At 45.5% G+C, this 15,444-nt stretch overlaps 1 protein-coding gene across 4 annotated transcripts in view; it reads right to left on the reverse strand.

The window, feature by feature from the left end:
* Positions 1-15,444, reverse strand: part of TCF20 (transcription factor 20) — a 156,201-nt gene that overhangs the window by 93,488 nt on the left and 47,269 nt on the right. The gene's annotated exons all lie outside the window — the stretch shown is intronic.

A 15,444-nucleotide genomic window follows, 5' to 3' on the forward strand; every position in this document is an offset into this window, starting at 1 on the left:
TGTTTCTTATTGTGCTTCATTATGTTTTGAAGTGGTATTTTTCAAAACGCCAAGTTTTAAACATTAATTTTGAGAACCAGCTGCTTTGTGGCTGAATCATACAGTCTGGCAGAACAATAGGAACAGCAGCACGCCCCAGCCCCCCCGTTTCAACCCAGCATGGACCATCCTCCTCTTATTTCCCACTAAGTCACCACAAACCATCCCTACTGCACCCCTTCTCCTTGCCACTGCTTCCTCACATGCAGGCCTGGCAGTAGGGAAAAAAGGACAACCACCGCCAAGAACCAACCAAACAAAACCAGAGGTGTTATTTGGCACAGTTTTAAACCAGGCACATTACTCACTAAGCAGTAAAAGAAGAAAAAAAAAATCCACAGACAAAAAACTTTCCATTGCTACTTTTTGTTGATGTTCTTAAATGCTTTACACGTTAGAAGTTCTCTACGACACAAGACAACAGTTTGAAAGCCACCAGGACAAGCTGGCAGGGGACTGTGCCAAGCCATTAACACAAGAGTTCCAGGGGCTATTTTCTAGGGAACAGAGGGTGCTATCAGATACCAGTAAGACCTCAAAGAGGTCTTCCTACTCCAGATGATTTAACGCAATAATTTAGGATGGTCAGATTCTTTAAAAAAATTAAAAAAGAAAGCATCATTTTGCCCCAAGTTTAGAAACATGAGGATAACATCTCAGAAGTAAAAATCAGATAATCTGTAAAGCTAATCGACCAGAATGAACGTTTTTCCTTATTCCCTTTTCTTTCTTCCAACTCTTTAACTCAACCCATCTTTCTCCAAATCACTGCTTTCCTTTGTGCTCTGCTTCCTTTCATTCTTTTCCGTTTGCATAATCCTACCCAATATGTACAGCTCAATACCAGCTTCCCACTGGTACCCCTTGGTCTGAACTTCCCTTTTTTTCTGTCACTGTCACTGGTCTCATTCTGCCTCTTCATGCTCTTCACCCTAATTCTGCTGGGTCACCGGGTGCATCCCTCCTTCTCTATCATTAAGCTGTGGTCCATGCTCCACCAATATCAACAATATCTACCAATATCAACAATATCTACCAATATCAACAATATTAAACAACTGTAAAACCTTTGAGAGTTTACCAAGAGCTACCCTGATTTCAAAGATAATGGAAATAAAAGATAAATTTATAAGTGACCACATGGCAAGTCAGTAATATTGTACAGAATAAAATGCGGGATCAGACTGATCTGTACTTGGGTCACTTCATAGTCAGAACTGGATCGCACCACTGACAAACTGAAACAGATTTACGATGAGTCTAAACCAGAAACAGCCACTGAAAAAAATAACATTGTTTGGCTGTACATTGAAACTATGATTAAAAAGATGATTAAATGTTTCTATTTTGAACAAAAAAAACCCCAACCCAAACAACAAAGAATGTCTTTAAAACCCTTTTTGCTCCAGCAGCTCATTTCACACAGGGAACATGGCAAGAAAAACATGTTACAGCAACTTTAGCTATGGGAAGATGACTGATATTTTGGATTGAGCTGACAGCTGACTTAGGAGTCATCACTAGGGCTAACATCTTCCTTCTCCATGCAGCCTCCAGTGGTCTGGCATGTCTCAAAACTTGAAAGGAAAAAAAAATGCTGCTGATTTCATAGGGAAGTAGCCTATGAAGAGCCAGTTTGGAGGATGAAGTCAACTACATATGGTTCTATTTATTTGTTTGGTTTGGGGTGGGGAGAGGGAGTCAGTGGCAAATTCTCAGCCCTAACAACCAGCTCACAATAAAAGCTTATGAAGTCAAAGAGTTCCTCAAGGAAAAGAAACACTCTTAAAGTTTGTATTTATTACATAAATGCCAACATATTTGCAAGATTCCAAAACTCGGGCAGCATCCAGCTTGAATGATTAAAAGAGCGTTTCTCCTTGAGGATTTGATTCCAGCTCAGATAAACTGTAATCCAAAACTGCCTTTGGATAGCACAGCGTACACAAAACCTCCCTCTGTATATGGAGGTGATACAAAACAGGTACACTAGGCAGGTCATGTCCTAATGCATACTTAGACCTCTGTGCCACAAACCAAACACAGCTGAATTTGCATGCATGACCAAAGCTTTCTGCATTTTCTTTTAGTGGAGGGAAGAAAAATATACCCCTAGGAAACAAAAATACCCCTTCTCTGTGCTTTATGAATGGGAATTGACATAGAAAAAGGCAGGAAATGAGGTAAGGTTGCTTTTTCCTCTCATTCTCCATATTGTGACCACGACGCACACATGCATTTCTACATTAAAGAATATAACCACATACTCATATATGGCTGCATCACATCCAAGCACTGGTCACTTGGGAAAACTTTGAAATTCAAGAATTCTGCGAGTCTGATCCTACAACCATTACCAGTTGGGAGCTAACATACATTTCTTTTTTTGTTCATCATAAAGCTTTGAATTATAATTTGCTCATTAGCCTAATAAATATCTCATCCTTGTGTGGCCCATAACAGCAGAAAGAGCAGTTATTATAGCAGTTCCCCACTGCAGCAGGGGAGCTTGCCTGACCTCAGCATCCCTCAGCACCTTAAGCAAACATGGATCCCGTATAGCCGTGAATCCTCATCCAGCTTTCCTGCTAACCCAGACATAGGAAAGCAAGAGGTGTGACTCTTCTCTCTCCAGAGTGTGCACAGTCTCTTCTCCAGTCACAGGAGAAAAATCCCATCCCCAAAGGTTTTCTCCATCTGCTTCGGGTAAGAGAAAATTAACAGTCTGTGGCACAGGGGCAACGTGTGCTGTAAAAAAGGTTCACTAGCTCATGTGCTTTGGTTGTGCTGAGCATTTCAGTTGTGACCAACATAATTTCCTGTCATTCCACTTTTCCCAAGTTGCCTCTACATCTGTCCTGAATCTGTTTTTTCTTACTTGGGTAAGAAAATCAAGAGATATTAACAGTTAACAGATTTTTATTTATGTTTTAAAGGTTTCTCAGTGCATATAAAAATGATCCCAAAATAGTGAGTCTCATTTGGAGATTTTTTTTTTTTGTTGTTGTTAGATTGAGGGTTTGGGGTTTTTTGGTGGTTGGTTTGTTGGTTTAGGGGTTTTTTGGGTGTGGGTTTTTTGGTTTTGTTTTTTTGTTGATTTTCTTTTTTGTTGTTGGGGTTCTTGGGGGGGGGTGCCTTTTTCTTGTTGTTGTTGTTGTTTGGTTTTTAAAAAAAAGAAAAGAAAGCTGAGATTGTGATTCTGATTCTGATTCTGTTGAAACCTCCCTTGGCCCATTCCCAAAACATATGCCTGATGAGAAGAATGATGACTCTCCCAAATGTACTAAATTAAATAGGGCAATTTTGGGACCTCCTCCAAGATCTTTCTCCATCTGTCCATCTCCTGCCCAGCAATTCATTGTGTCCCCCAAATCTCGAACTCCAATGCATTCTTCAGCCCTGGCATTGACACTTGACTTTGTCCCACATTAACCTAGTCACATCCCACCTCAGAGCAACACCTTTGCTCTTCCCGGAGTTGTCTCCTCTCACAGACTGACACCAGGGAAATTCTCCAGTTTTCCATTCCCAAAGCCAGGTGGTTCCCGAGGCACAAAGGGGTAGAACCCATTGCTTGCAAAAGGAAGAGGGGCAATCCTATGGCACAGATTTTTGTCTTCTGCTGCAAAACCAGGCATCAATCCCAACAGTAAAGGTATCAAGTTCTGCCTCTTTTCTACACCAGCTCACATGAGCTCCACTTGTCCCATTTCTCTTTGGAGTTCCTTTACAAGCAGGGCTCAATCTTCTAGCACCGTGACCAGACCTAATTCAGCCCTGCTGAAATCCCATCATTTGCCTGCACTAAAAATGGAAAGAACTATCACTGATCTTGGACTCTAGCCTACCAATGTACACAAAAGAGTTAAGTACAGATATTGCATATACCTAGAAGAGGTGGGAGAAAGACTCTCCTGCCTGCAGCAGGTGAGAGACAGACCTGCAATTTTCCTGGGAATCGGGCTTTCTCCCTTAGCCTTCTGATTTACGGCGCAGTCAATAGATTTCTGCCCACTGCTGCCACCCCCTTTAGTTTCAGAATTGATGGGCGGCAGCGCTCCAGCGCTATTGTGTTACAGACAAACTGCGAAATGCCACCGAGGTAAGTGCTCGGCTGAGTCACGCAGTCAGCACAACACAACCCGGCCAGGCAGCACGTTGGAAGGCTCCGCATGGACCTGGCCGTGCTAGGGAAACCCGCTCCCTCCTGTCAGCAGACCTCAGCAATGCCATTTCTTGCCCCACAGAGGTTCTGACAGCAGAAATTATTCTTAGGTCTCTCTCGTTCTTGTGCATGCATACACACACACACGCACATTTCATCGTATCGCTTCTCATCCTGCAATATCCCCATCACACCCTCATAAAGCTGGGAAATAATATTAAATGGGGATAACAGGAGAGGGCAAAGGGTAGAGGCAGACAAGTTAGCTAAATGAGCTGAAAACAAGTTGTTGGATAACACATCGAGACAGTCCAAGTCCTTACTTCTGCTGAGAGGGGCAAAGAAGTTCCTCCTGCCTCTTTCCTCCTTCTTCAGCATATTTCCCTGAGTAGATCTGGCTGAAAAATGATGTCTTTACTCAGTTAGTTTTCCAGAGCATACTTGCAGCAGTAATAAGGAACGTGGGAGGCAACTGGGCCCATTCCATTTGGCAGCTGTGCTGATCTGTATCTACTTCGGCCCACCACAAAGCCATGCCCTTATAAACTACCTGAAACCTGCAACCCAAACCCCAGCACTGCCCCATTTCCAAGCCATAGATTTCAACTCCAAACAGTGAACAGTAGAGAGTAAGTGCAAGCCTCCTTTCATTCAGGTTCTTCCATCTGCTTCCCTACCCCCAAGCTCAGTCAGAAGGGGTTCAAGCTTATTCCTGCCTTCCTCATCAGACGCCCACAGCCAGAGTTTACAAAGGGAAGCCCTCCAGCACATCCTCTTCTGGAAATGCAGAGAAGCTAAACAATGTCATCAGCAGAGGCAGGCTTGGGTTTGAAGCGCAGTGTGTCGAGTCCTCGTCCGGGCACCTTCCCTCCAGTGGGATGCCATTATCTTCTCTCCTCTCCCGGAGCTGCACGTGTTCTAAGCGATACTGCAGCCATGGCACTGCCAAGGACTGCTTAATACCAACCTGCAGCTTGAGAAGCGATAATTTAGTGCGTCATATCAATAAGTACCTGGTTCATAACTTGACACCCAATCCTTCCCTTTCACCTTCCAACACCTTTTGAAGGCATTTTCCAGGAAAAACTTATCTTGCGCCAGCTTCCCAAGTCAAACAGATATAAGAATGCCTTAATTATGCTGCAGCAGATAACACACCTTTTTAAAGCTTTAACAAAACAAAACAAAACAAGGCTCTATTCCCTCTCCACACAGAAGGGCTCGAAGGCACAGCTGGATCTTGGCTGCTGGTGACAAAGCTAGTTTCCAAAATCACTTCCCCTCTTGCTGTCCCCAGATGTGACTGGGAACCAGCACTGTTTTGAAAAAGAAAGCCAGTAAAAAAAACTCTCTTCCCACCACCCCACCCTGTCAGGAGAAAAGGCTTTGCTCTAGCTCGGAGGACAGCCTTTACACTGGCAGGCTAGGGGATATTCTGGGCAGCCAGACAACACCACATTCCTTTCCCTGTGAAACTTGTATGAAATGCTGCGTCTTAGACAGACACTTATTACTGTTTAACACTTTCCAAAAGAGAAAAAAACCACATTTAATCAATATTCCCAACTGGCTCAAATGCTTATATCTACAACGGAAGGAGAAAAGAAATGCTAAGACAGACAAGAGAGGGAAAAGAGAGTGTTTTCAGATTAAATGAGAAACATGAGAGAGAAATGACAAAACAGATATGGTCAGCAAGTTCCTTCCACAGTCATGCAGCTGTACAGGAGCTTTTTTGTACCAGAGGACAGATTTTATAGCAAGGCAGAGAAGAAGCTACTCTCTCCAAAGGAGTGCAAGGTAGGGGGTGAAGAGAAGGGAAGGTAAAGGGAAGCTCAAGCTGTTCCAACAACTGTAATGATGTGAGTGGGACCAGTGGCAATAAGCTATAAAACATGTTAGCTGGAAGTATGGATAAGTATGAACAGAGGGATCCCTCATTTTCATCTCCAGTGCCTGCAGTTCTGGCAGGAAGCTCTCTGGATACTTGGACATGGAGGACAAATGAAGTTTCTTAAATGCAGGAACCACCCAAGAGGAGGTCTTGCCAAATCAGTCTCTGCAGCCACAGGATAGAAGCACGTGGGGTAGCTTTGACAGCCCAGAAGAAAAGCTGGCCAGTATCTTACTGCAATTAGACTTTTCTAAACCAGTGCAGACCCACGCATTTCGATACACCCATACAAAAGCCAACTGACAGAGACATAAAGAAGCAGCTTCTCTCTCAGGGTCATTGCTCTAAACTACCCACAGTGGAGTAGTTCTTCGCTTTCCGAGAACACTTGGTCTCAGCTCCAGCATCACAGCCAGCTCCGATGTCCGAGGCAGTGTATCAGACTGAATGGTCAGTGGTCCAAGAAGCCTGGTGGGGTGTCTCTGGCACCTCACTGTTCCATGGGCACAAAGCAAACCACGCAGCAACACAGGAGCCATGAACCCCAGTCCTTCCAGCAGAATGCCATGGTAAGCGGCTTGGAAGAACCATTGAGTGTAGACACGATTTATCCAGCCAATGCCTCAATTTCATCCATCATTCACGTTTATCTCATGTAACCAAAATAATAACGAAAAATCCTGTTCTGTGGTATTTGACAGCAAAGTTTGTGCTACCCTAGTACCCTACTGCATCGACCTGCAACCAAGGTCTCAGATGCAAGAGTCCAAAGAAAAATAGGAATAACCTTGCAAATATCAGGAAAGTAGATGCCCCTCACCAGTAAGGATTAAAAATCAGTCCTCTGGGGCAGAAACAGGGTTTACAACAAAAACTTGGGGGAGGGGACTAAGAAAGAGAAGTGAAATGTAAGGCTACATCTAACATAAAGCTCTTCTAGGGAAAGGAGGTAAACAGCAGAAGGACATTTCTGCTAAGCAAAACCCAACATGGCCCATCTTCACCCGAATGGCCCACCTACGGGGCCTGATCAACAAAAGCACATGTTCCACTGGTGAGGGACAGGCCAGACAGGCAAAGGCAGATGAAACAGAGGGTCTCTGTGAGGTCTCTGTGACCTCTGCTCTCCCAAGGCACAAGCTGAAGTCATTGCTCCAAAAAGCTAACAGAAAAGTGAGAAGTTTGGGGGGGGGGGAGAGATCAGACTCTGTATTTGAGACTCTCAGAGCTGAAAGGGAAAAAAGCTGGTTGAAGCCTAGCAATCTGCTCTGCTAAAAAAACCTATGTGCAGACAGAAACAATGCTGATTTTACATTAGAAACCAGGAAACGAGGCGGAAGGAGATTGCAGGACAGCGCTGTGTTTCTACATTAGGGTTTTTAAGTACACTGCAGGATTTCTGTCTCAGAGTACTCATTGAGTTACATCAGACTGTAATGGCCTGTTGATTTTGAGAGATGATGGCAGCGCTGCTGATGCAGGGGGAGAGGAGATGGAAGGAAAGAGAAGATGTGATGTATCAGCCAGCGTGCGCACACATTTCAGATGATTACCCCTGTACTCCTGTGTGAGAAAGACACGGCAGATTCACAGTGGGACCAGGACCAGGAGGGGACCGTGCATGGGACCCTGTTAGTAATCTAGGCAGACATGGCAGGCGGTTTTGGTCCATCCCTAATTCCCACTTCATTCCTCCAGGGCAGCAGATGCCAAAAGCAACATTTTTGCAGGGGAGTCCCATCCAGGGCTGGCAGGGCCAGAGCCACATGGCATGGCACAGCAGGCATAATGGAGGAGGTGAATCTCGTGTGTTCAAGGCGTGCAACGTGTTCCTGAGATGGATTCAGTCTCACTCTGCCAGGCTGACAACTTTGCTTGCCTGCCTTTCTCTCTCTCCTGTATTTCACAGAAAGATGGTATCCTTTCCTTTTCCTTTATTTGCTCCTGGGCAAAAGCAATCAAGAACAAAGGATGAAAGAAAAATGCAGGGGGGGTGGGGGGAGTGAGGCGGGGGAGGGACATTTGAGAGTTAGGGAGCAATCTTTAGCAGAGAGAAGATAATTTAAAAAAAAAAAAAAAAAAGAAGAAAAAAGGAGATGCAGAGGCTTGGAAAAAACCACAATATGCAAATGAGGCAGAACAAAAATCAGAGCTGGGAAAAAAATAAAATCACACCAAACCCATTCATTTCTCCATAAGCTCTCTGTCTCTCAGACAAGGGGGTGCCATTGGGGTGAGGGGTTCCTAAAGCATTCTACCACCCTCCAACTCCAGCAAACTCCCATGGCTCACCACAGGCAGGCAATCTACCCTCTGGGGCACATCAAAGGAAGGGAAGAGTGAAGCATTTCTGGAGCAGTGAAAATCCTTGTTTTTTCTCTGAGGTAGGGAGCTGTGGGGCAAACAGAACCAGCCAGGTGCTTCTAACATGATGTTTGTCAAACAATCTGATTTCAAGCTTCACTGGAGTAGTCCCTCAGCAGCTGCTTTAATCTATTGCAGCACTTCTCCCCCACAGCAGGCTACATTCCTCCTGTGCCTCCTCCACTCTTCCACCAGGACAGAGGTTCCCCAGGAGCAAAGACCTCCACCTCAGCTCGCAGCAGGTTGCTTCACAGACTAAATCATCTCAGGCCACACCACAAGCTAAGGAGGATCAGGCTTGAACTGGAGGTTTCCAAGGGGCATCCAGCTGCACAAGGAAAGGGGGATTTTGCTGCAGCAGATGACATACTGTTATCAGTGCAGAGCCCTCACACTGCTCAGAGGTGGGTGTCAGCAAAGGTGGCCTCTTCCGTCCAGATCATGGAGTAAATAACTCATCCATCAGCTTGTTCATTAGTGACACTGTAGCTGGTGGTGTGTTACAACACACCACAGTGCAGATACCCTTCTACTCGTCATCGTTTATTTCTTCTTCTTCCAACGTACGGCAAAACATCAGTGCGTGCTCCTCAGTTAGGAACCGTGAGAGGTGTAAAAGGGAACTAGGAAGCAGCAGGATGCCTGGTTTTTAAACCTAGTCTGGGGCTGACTCACCTGAAATACCACTTTTTAGCACCCATAGGGCTCTCCTTTCACGTAAACAGCAGCCCCAGCTTTCTGTTCTTCTTCCTGCCCACATTTCTATTTGAAACATTATTCATTTGTCCAGTTCTGCCTGCAAACACTTGACGCCAGGGACTATAAGCCATGGCTCAGTCTTTACAAAACAAAGTATTTTTAAACAAGTTTATCAATATCAGAAAAATGGATTATTATTTTTACTTACTACCAAGGAACATCACTTAACTCAGTAAATACTAACTGCCTAGAAGCACAAGTCGCAGTTGTGTTGCAAGGGCTAGTTAAAAAACTATTTAAAAAAGTTGACAAATTCCACACCAGGGGTGTCTAAGCACCAGGTGGGGTGTGTGAAAGCAAAGGCTAAGCCTTGTACTGTATTTTACAAAGGACGGTGGATATCAAGGTAAAGCAGACATGAGAAGCTGTGCGGGTATTGAGGGCAGTCAGATGTCTACAGGGAAAACAGCAAAAGAACAAAAAGGCAGCAGTGAGGGGGCAGGGAGAAGAGGACAACAAGTTTTAGCAGAGATTTTTGCCACACACACTGGTAACTGCAATCACCTGCAAAGGTCTCTCCCACCTCCAGTGACCTGAGTGGCTGTAGGCACTGGCTGTATTTCCGAGGAGCTCCCTTGCTCCCAAGTGTGACTTCCCCACCCCACAGGGAGGCAGAGCAAGAAGACGTATGATGTCTCAGTTCACATCTAAGCCAGGTCTGTGTCCCCATCAGTAAGAACTGCCACCACAACTGACACTAATTGGTTCTCTTGTTGTCGTGCTGCAGAGGTGACAAGGACCACATGGGCACCGACAAGAAGCCTCCCCTCTCTGGTCCCCTCAGGTCACGGGTAGGTACCCTGGCAGAAGCAGTGTGCATGCATAGCTGGTATTGCCATGATGTGTGATGCCTGCTCGGTGAATAAAGAGCATCACTATCTGGAGCTGTCGAGCCTGCGTCACTCACTGCAAGAAGCGGGGGGGGAAAGACAACTACCAGCTTAAACCAGATTTTACTGGTAGGAGCATCACCAGAATTCAGGCTCTCGGGGACTTTACAAGGGAACCTAAAATATTACCAGCTGCAGTTGCAGCCTCCATATCCTCCTCCAGCCTGGAAAAACAACAATTAGTACATGTGTGCATTAGTGCATGCATGTGTTTGCATGCGCCTGCAGTGCAAACACATACAATAAACAGAGCAAGAAGAAAGAGATTGTTGTTTGAAGCTCAAAGAAGCTATTTGTAAAAATCTGTGTGCAAGTTAGAACTGAAAAAAGGCAAGAATTATTTTCACCTTTCAGGGGGGAAGGGGGCAGGGAATTAAGCACACACACACCCCAAGCAATGTCCAGGAAGAATTATGCCGCTCGTGATAAATGCAGTTTTCTGGTTCTGTGAAAAATCTGACATAATGAAAGTACCTTGAATGCAATTACTGGCACTTGTTTAGCATGGCAGGGCATTGCACTGCCACTGGGCTCGCTCCTCTCTGCTCCCAATTAGCATGCCAAGTACTCCAGCCACACACATGGGCTCACGGGTCAGGGATTGGCGCAGAGGAGCAGCAAACAGCTACCTGCCCTCCAATGAGGGAGCGAGCAATGTGCTGGAAAGCTCCAGCTTCCTTCATTTTACATCCTCCCATCCCTATCACACTCTTTTCCTCCACTCCTCCAGGGTCTCTGGAGGCAGTGATAAAAACCGCAAACTCTCCCCCTCCTCTCTCAGCTGGTCTCATTCACGGCTCATGGCAGACCCGGTTTCCTCTGGGGACTCACTAATGAAGACGGCCAACGTTAATCTCTTTCCCCCTCCCTGACGGGTCGATTTATAGTTCCACGGAGAGTCCTGGATTGCAGCCAGAGGGCTTGACACATTCTTCTTGTTCCAAGACGGAAGGGGGGGAAGAGACAGGCTTGCGCGCGCACACACACACTGAAGATACACACACACGTTTATGATTTGGATTTAGCTGGAAGATGCAGCTGGAAAACCTGTTTACCTGTTCTGAAACGGCTGCTGAAGAGAAAAGTAACCAACAGCACTTTTGTATATATATGTACACTCCAAACATCTTTGTGTTTCCATAGCACCTCTTTCAGCCCAAAGACCCCAAATCACAGGGATCACTCCCTCATCACCAGGATGAAATAAAGCATCGGTTGTGTGCCAGCAGCATTACCCGTGAGTCATTAGGAGAGGAAGCAAATGATAAGTTCTCCAGGATAAACGGCAGGGGGAGGGAAAGGGGAAATTTTAGACAGGCAGAAAGTAATGAACTGGAATTTGGCCAGGACACTGAGGTTATTGTCCTCTCATCTTGTGAAAAGTGCAGTGGGATCTTTAACGATTGATCGAGGCCTTGGCTCTACCTCTCATCCCTAAGAGGTTCCAGCACTAGTTGCAGCTTCTCCAAGAGCGATGCTGGTGCACAGGTTTAGGAGTGGCTCAGAGAGAAATGCACCCCCTCTGGTACCCCCACCTGCTTTTCTACCACAATGCATGGCACTGCCTGTACTGGAACTTCTCAGACCTGTCATTCCCACAGCTGCACCTTCAAAGGAACCGGAGAGGAGGAGAGACTCCGATATTTTTTTACCACTGAGCTATAAGAGAGCTGTAAGGGAGCTATAAGGGAGCTATAAGGGAGCATCCCTTCCCCCTGTGGCAGCCTCACTTGGCGCTATTTGTTTAGTTCACTCCCCGTCCACACGCGGGACTCGCCCGCGCTGACAGCACAGCTCTGCTAATAGGGTCAGTCAGTGAGCTACTGCTGCAGAGCCACAAGGGAGCACAAAACACTGGCTTTATTCCTGTAAGACCTATACATTACCTCCTCACCCCTGCCCCCTCAGGAACCAAGTGGTGGATTTAAAAGGAGCACTGTCAAGTCATTTAGGGCCATTATTTTGCACTAGAAGAAATGGCCTTTACAAAGCTCAATGGAAGCACGGTCTCATTCCATCTTTAAGTAATCTTGAAGGTTTCAATTGCAGGGCTGTAAACCACAATGCAAAAAAGCACAGACAAATAGATCAGATCAGATATGAGACTGCCCAGACACAGAGTTCCCCTTGCCAAGCTGACTGCAGAGCAAAAATAGAAATGAACACTGCACATAATTATAGTATTTTACATTTCCACTGCACTTTTCATCCTGACAGATCCCCAAATGCACACACATGTGCACGCATGTGCATACAGAGAGGCGGGACATTGGGAAAATTCACTTGCTTGTAAAAAAACCCAAGGAATTGTGGTCCAGTGGTAACAGCTTGTACTGAACCAAAGCCTTCATTAACACAAACACACACACACACAAGCTCATAGAAAATCATAATGTGAAACTAGACTAAGCCAAGCCACAGCAATCTGTAGATCAGCAGCTCCAGCACTTCTGCTGCTGCTCAGCATTTCCCCCCAAAACAGAAGATTAGAAACTGATCTTTTATTAGCTCTTGCCCTCTGTTTCCCAGCGAACCCCAAGGTGCCAATTCCACTTTGCTACCACAGGGCAGGGGCAGCTCTGCAGCTGTTGATCCACAGTCTTCCCTTCTCCCGCTGTCAAGCACTTTGCAGCCTGTAAGCAGGCACATCCTCCAGCCCTACGGGCTGCAACAGCCCCATTCTGCAGACAGCAGAGCATCTGAACAGGGGAACCAAAGCCAGGGACAGTGCCCAAACCACAGCGCTCCTCTTTCCCTCCTGAACAAAAGAGCCCGTGTCAAGTACAAGGGCCCCTTCTCTCCTTTGTGCCACCCAAGGTGCTCTGAGCAAGGATGAAAAGAAAATGGCCACGAAAGAGCGTTGGAAGATAAAGCAGGAGAAGAGACGTGATGCTCTGGCAGAAACCTTCAACTTTCTCAGTAGGCTGGGAGGCAGGGGAGAGAAGAACAGGCACTAGCTCGCGCCTCAGCCTGGGAGGCTGGGTAACTCCCTTCTTTTTCCCACATGTCTGTGGCAAGTCAGTTTTGTCTTCCACATATTAAATATCTCACAGCAGTTTTAAACTCCCATCTGAGCACACAGGCATTTCGATGCTGATATGTGGCCAAGCACATGAAGAATGGGGGTAGGAAGTTCAAGAGGAGACAGAGAAGGCAGCAGCTCTGAAGCACTACAAAACCAAACTGATAGGTCAGGAGGGAAGGAAACAGTCTGAGGTTACGAAATGATACAACAGCTGGCTCGATAGAGCTGCGAATTTTTTTTAATGAAAACCAGGAATCTCACCAACAATACAATGTAATCGAGTGCAGTATGCAACTACCCGTTCAGGAAAGAGCCTCCCTGCTAGTAGTCTTAGTCCTTACACTAGCACAAGGCCAATATCTGCCTTTGATGCCTCTCACAGAAGAAGCTGTTCACTCAGCAACACGCTGCATCGTGTCTGAGGCTCGGTGAATGATTGGCCCATGCCCATCTCAGCAGATATTTTGGGGAAGAAAGAGATTTTGTCAAGGACACTGCAGCAACACTCTCCCTTATACTTAAGGAAACAGTCATGGGATTGCTAATGTCCAAAGAGGACTCCAGGTTTTAATAAGGTCACTCTGAAAGAGCCCCACCTAATAAGCTGCATGGAAGTCAATTTATCGACCTCAGCACATGAAGTTGTGGTTGCAGGGTGTGTAGGTAATTCATACCTAATGCTCAAGGCCATCCCCTCTGGCTACAAATGGGAGACCAATGCAATTTCTTAAATTTCATTTAGTTTAATAGTCCAGTGCATTATTCAGGAATGCAAGGAAGAGCCTTCTCAAAACAGGATTTTTATTTTGACAATGTCACTTTAACAACAAATAGCTGGCTGCTCAGTTCCCTTAGCAGGAGACAGCAGGTGCTCAGCTGGCTGATTTAGCAGCAGCCGCAACTGCCACCACGAGCTGCTGGGTGCAGTTCACAGGCTGCAATTCTCAACTCCCCCAACGGGACTGCAAATTCCCAAGGAGGGGGAAGGGCTAACAGGAGCGAAAGAAAAGGCAAGGGGGCAAGCTTGGGGTGAAGCATTATTAAATTAATGAACAAACCTCACTGCCACATCACTGGGACACCCTCACTGGAGTCCCACGGGCACCTATGTCAGCTGCCTTCCCCCAGCCCTGCGTGCGCACCTTCCCACATAAGGAATTAAACTCCTTTCCTCCCTTCTCCCCCACCAGGAAATAACATGCCCACTTTTTACCTGCAAGCAACATCAGCAAGATACTCCACAGTCTCCTGAGACCTTCCCCAATAGGTTCCTTTTATGAAAACAAACCAGTGTCCTCAGTAAACAACTAGAAAGCAAGAAGACCATGTCATACAGCCTTGTGCCTACAGAAAATCAGGGCTACGGAAATACCTCTTACCAGAGGGTATGGTACAGCAAGAGGCTTGTGGCATGAGATTGTTAGAGATGACCTTAAAATAATCTTTAAAATTAAAAATAGACAGGTGCATGTGACTTTGTGATTTGGTTTTTGTTGTTGTGGGAGAATTTTATTTTTTAAAACATACCACATAAAAATGGCAAGACAAAAATTCTGGCCATTTCCTTTACCTCCCCCATCTTGCACATCTAGCAATGAAAGTTTTTTCTAGGCTGAAATACTATGACAATCAGTGGACCAAGAAAATTATATCTCCTAAGCAGTGAGAAACTGAAAGCTGTGATGTTAAAAGAGAATGGGATTTTACTCAGTCCACATTAAATGCTGTATGGTCTTCACTTGCTTTTGCTACTGTCTATACCAAGACTTGTATTTATTGAGTTATTTTAAGCTGCAGACAGCCAGAGGAATCAAAACTCTCTCATCTACAATTAAAGCACAGAAACATCCGTTACACCTCAGCAGCAGTTCTCTAACTAAGGCCGCCAAAAAATTAAAACACAGAGCACACATTACTCTTTATTGCAGCCTTAGACAGATCAGGCTTGATGACAGTACCACTTTCTAAATCCATTATGGCAGGGTGAATGGGGGAGACAAACTGGTACAACCCCAGTGTAAAATAAACATTCCCTTTGGGTCATCTGTAAAATTAAACTAGACTCAACGCTAAAGAGCACGCTTAAGGAGAGAAACATGAACCTTCCAATTTTTTTACAAGCATACTATCAGTGGAAGAGGCTTGAGTAAAGATAACAACATATGAGTGTATTGGCTGACTGTTATTGTTGGCTACTCAAGCAAAGTAGGGCTTCAACAACCCAGAATTTACAGGACCAGGAGCCTAGTGGGTCCCTGGTTTTTATTTTGAGCCAATTCACATTCACTTATGCTGTTGGATAAGTCAT

The sequence above is a fragment of the Pipra filicauda genome, unplaced genomic scaffold (assembly GCF_003945595.2).
Source record: "Pipra filicauda isolate LSUMZ 115617 unplaced genomic scaffold, ASM394559v2 scaffold95_size2449627_pilon, whole genome shotgun sequence".
Lineage (NCBI taxonomy): Eukaryota > Metazoa > Chordata > Aves > Passeriformes > Pipridae > Pipra > Pipra filicauda.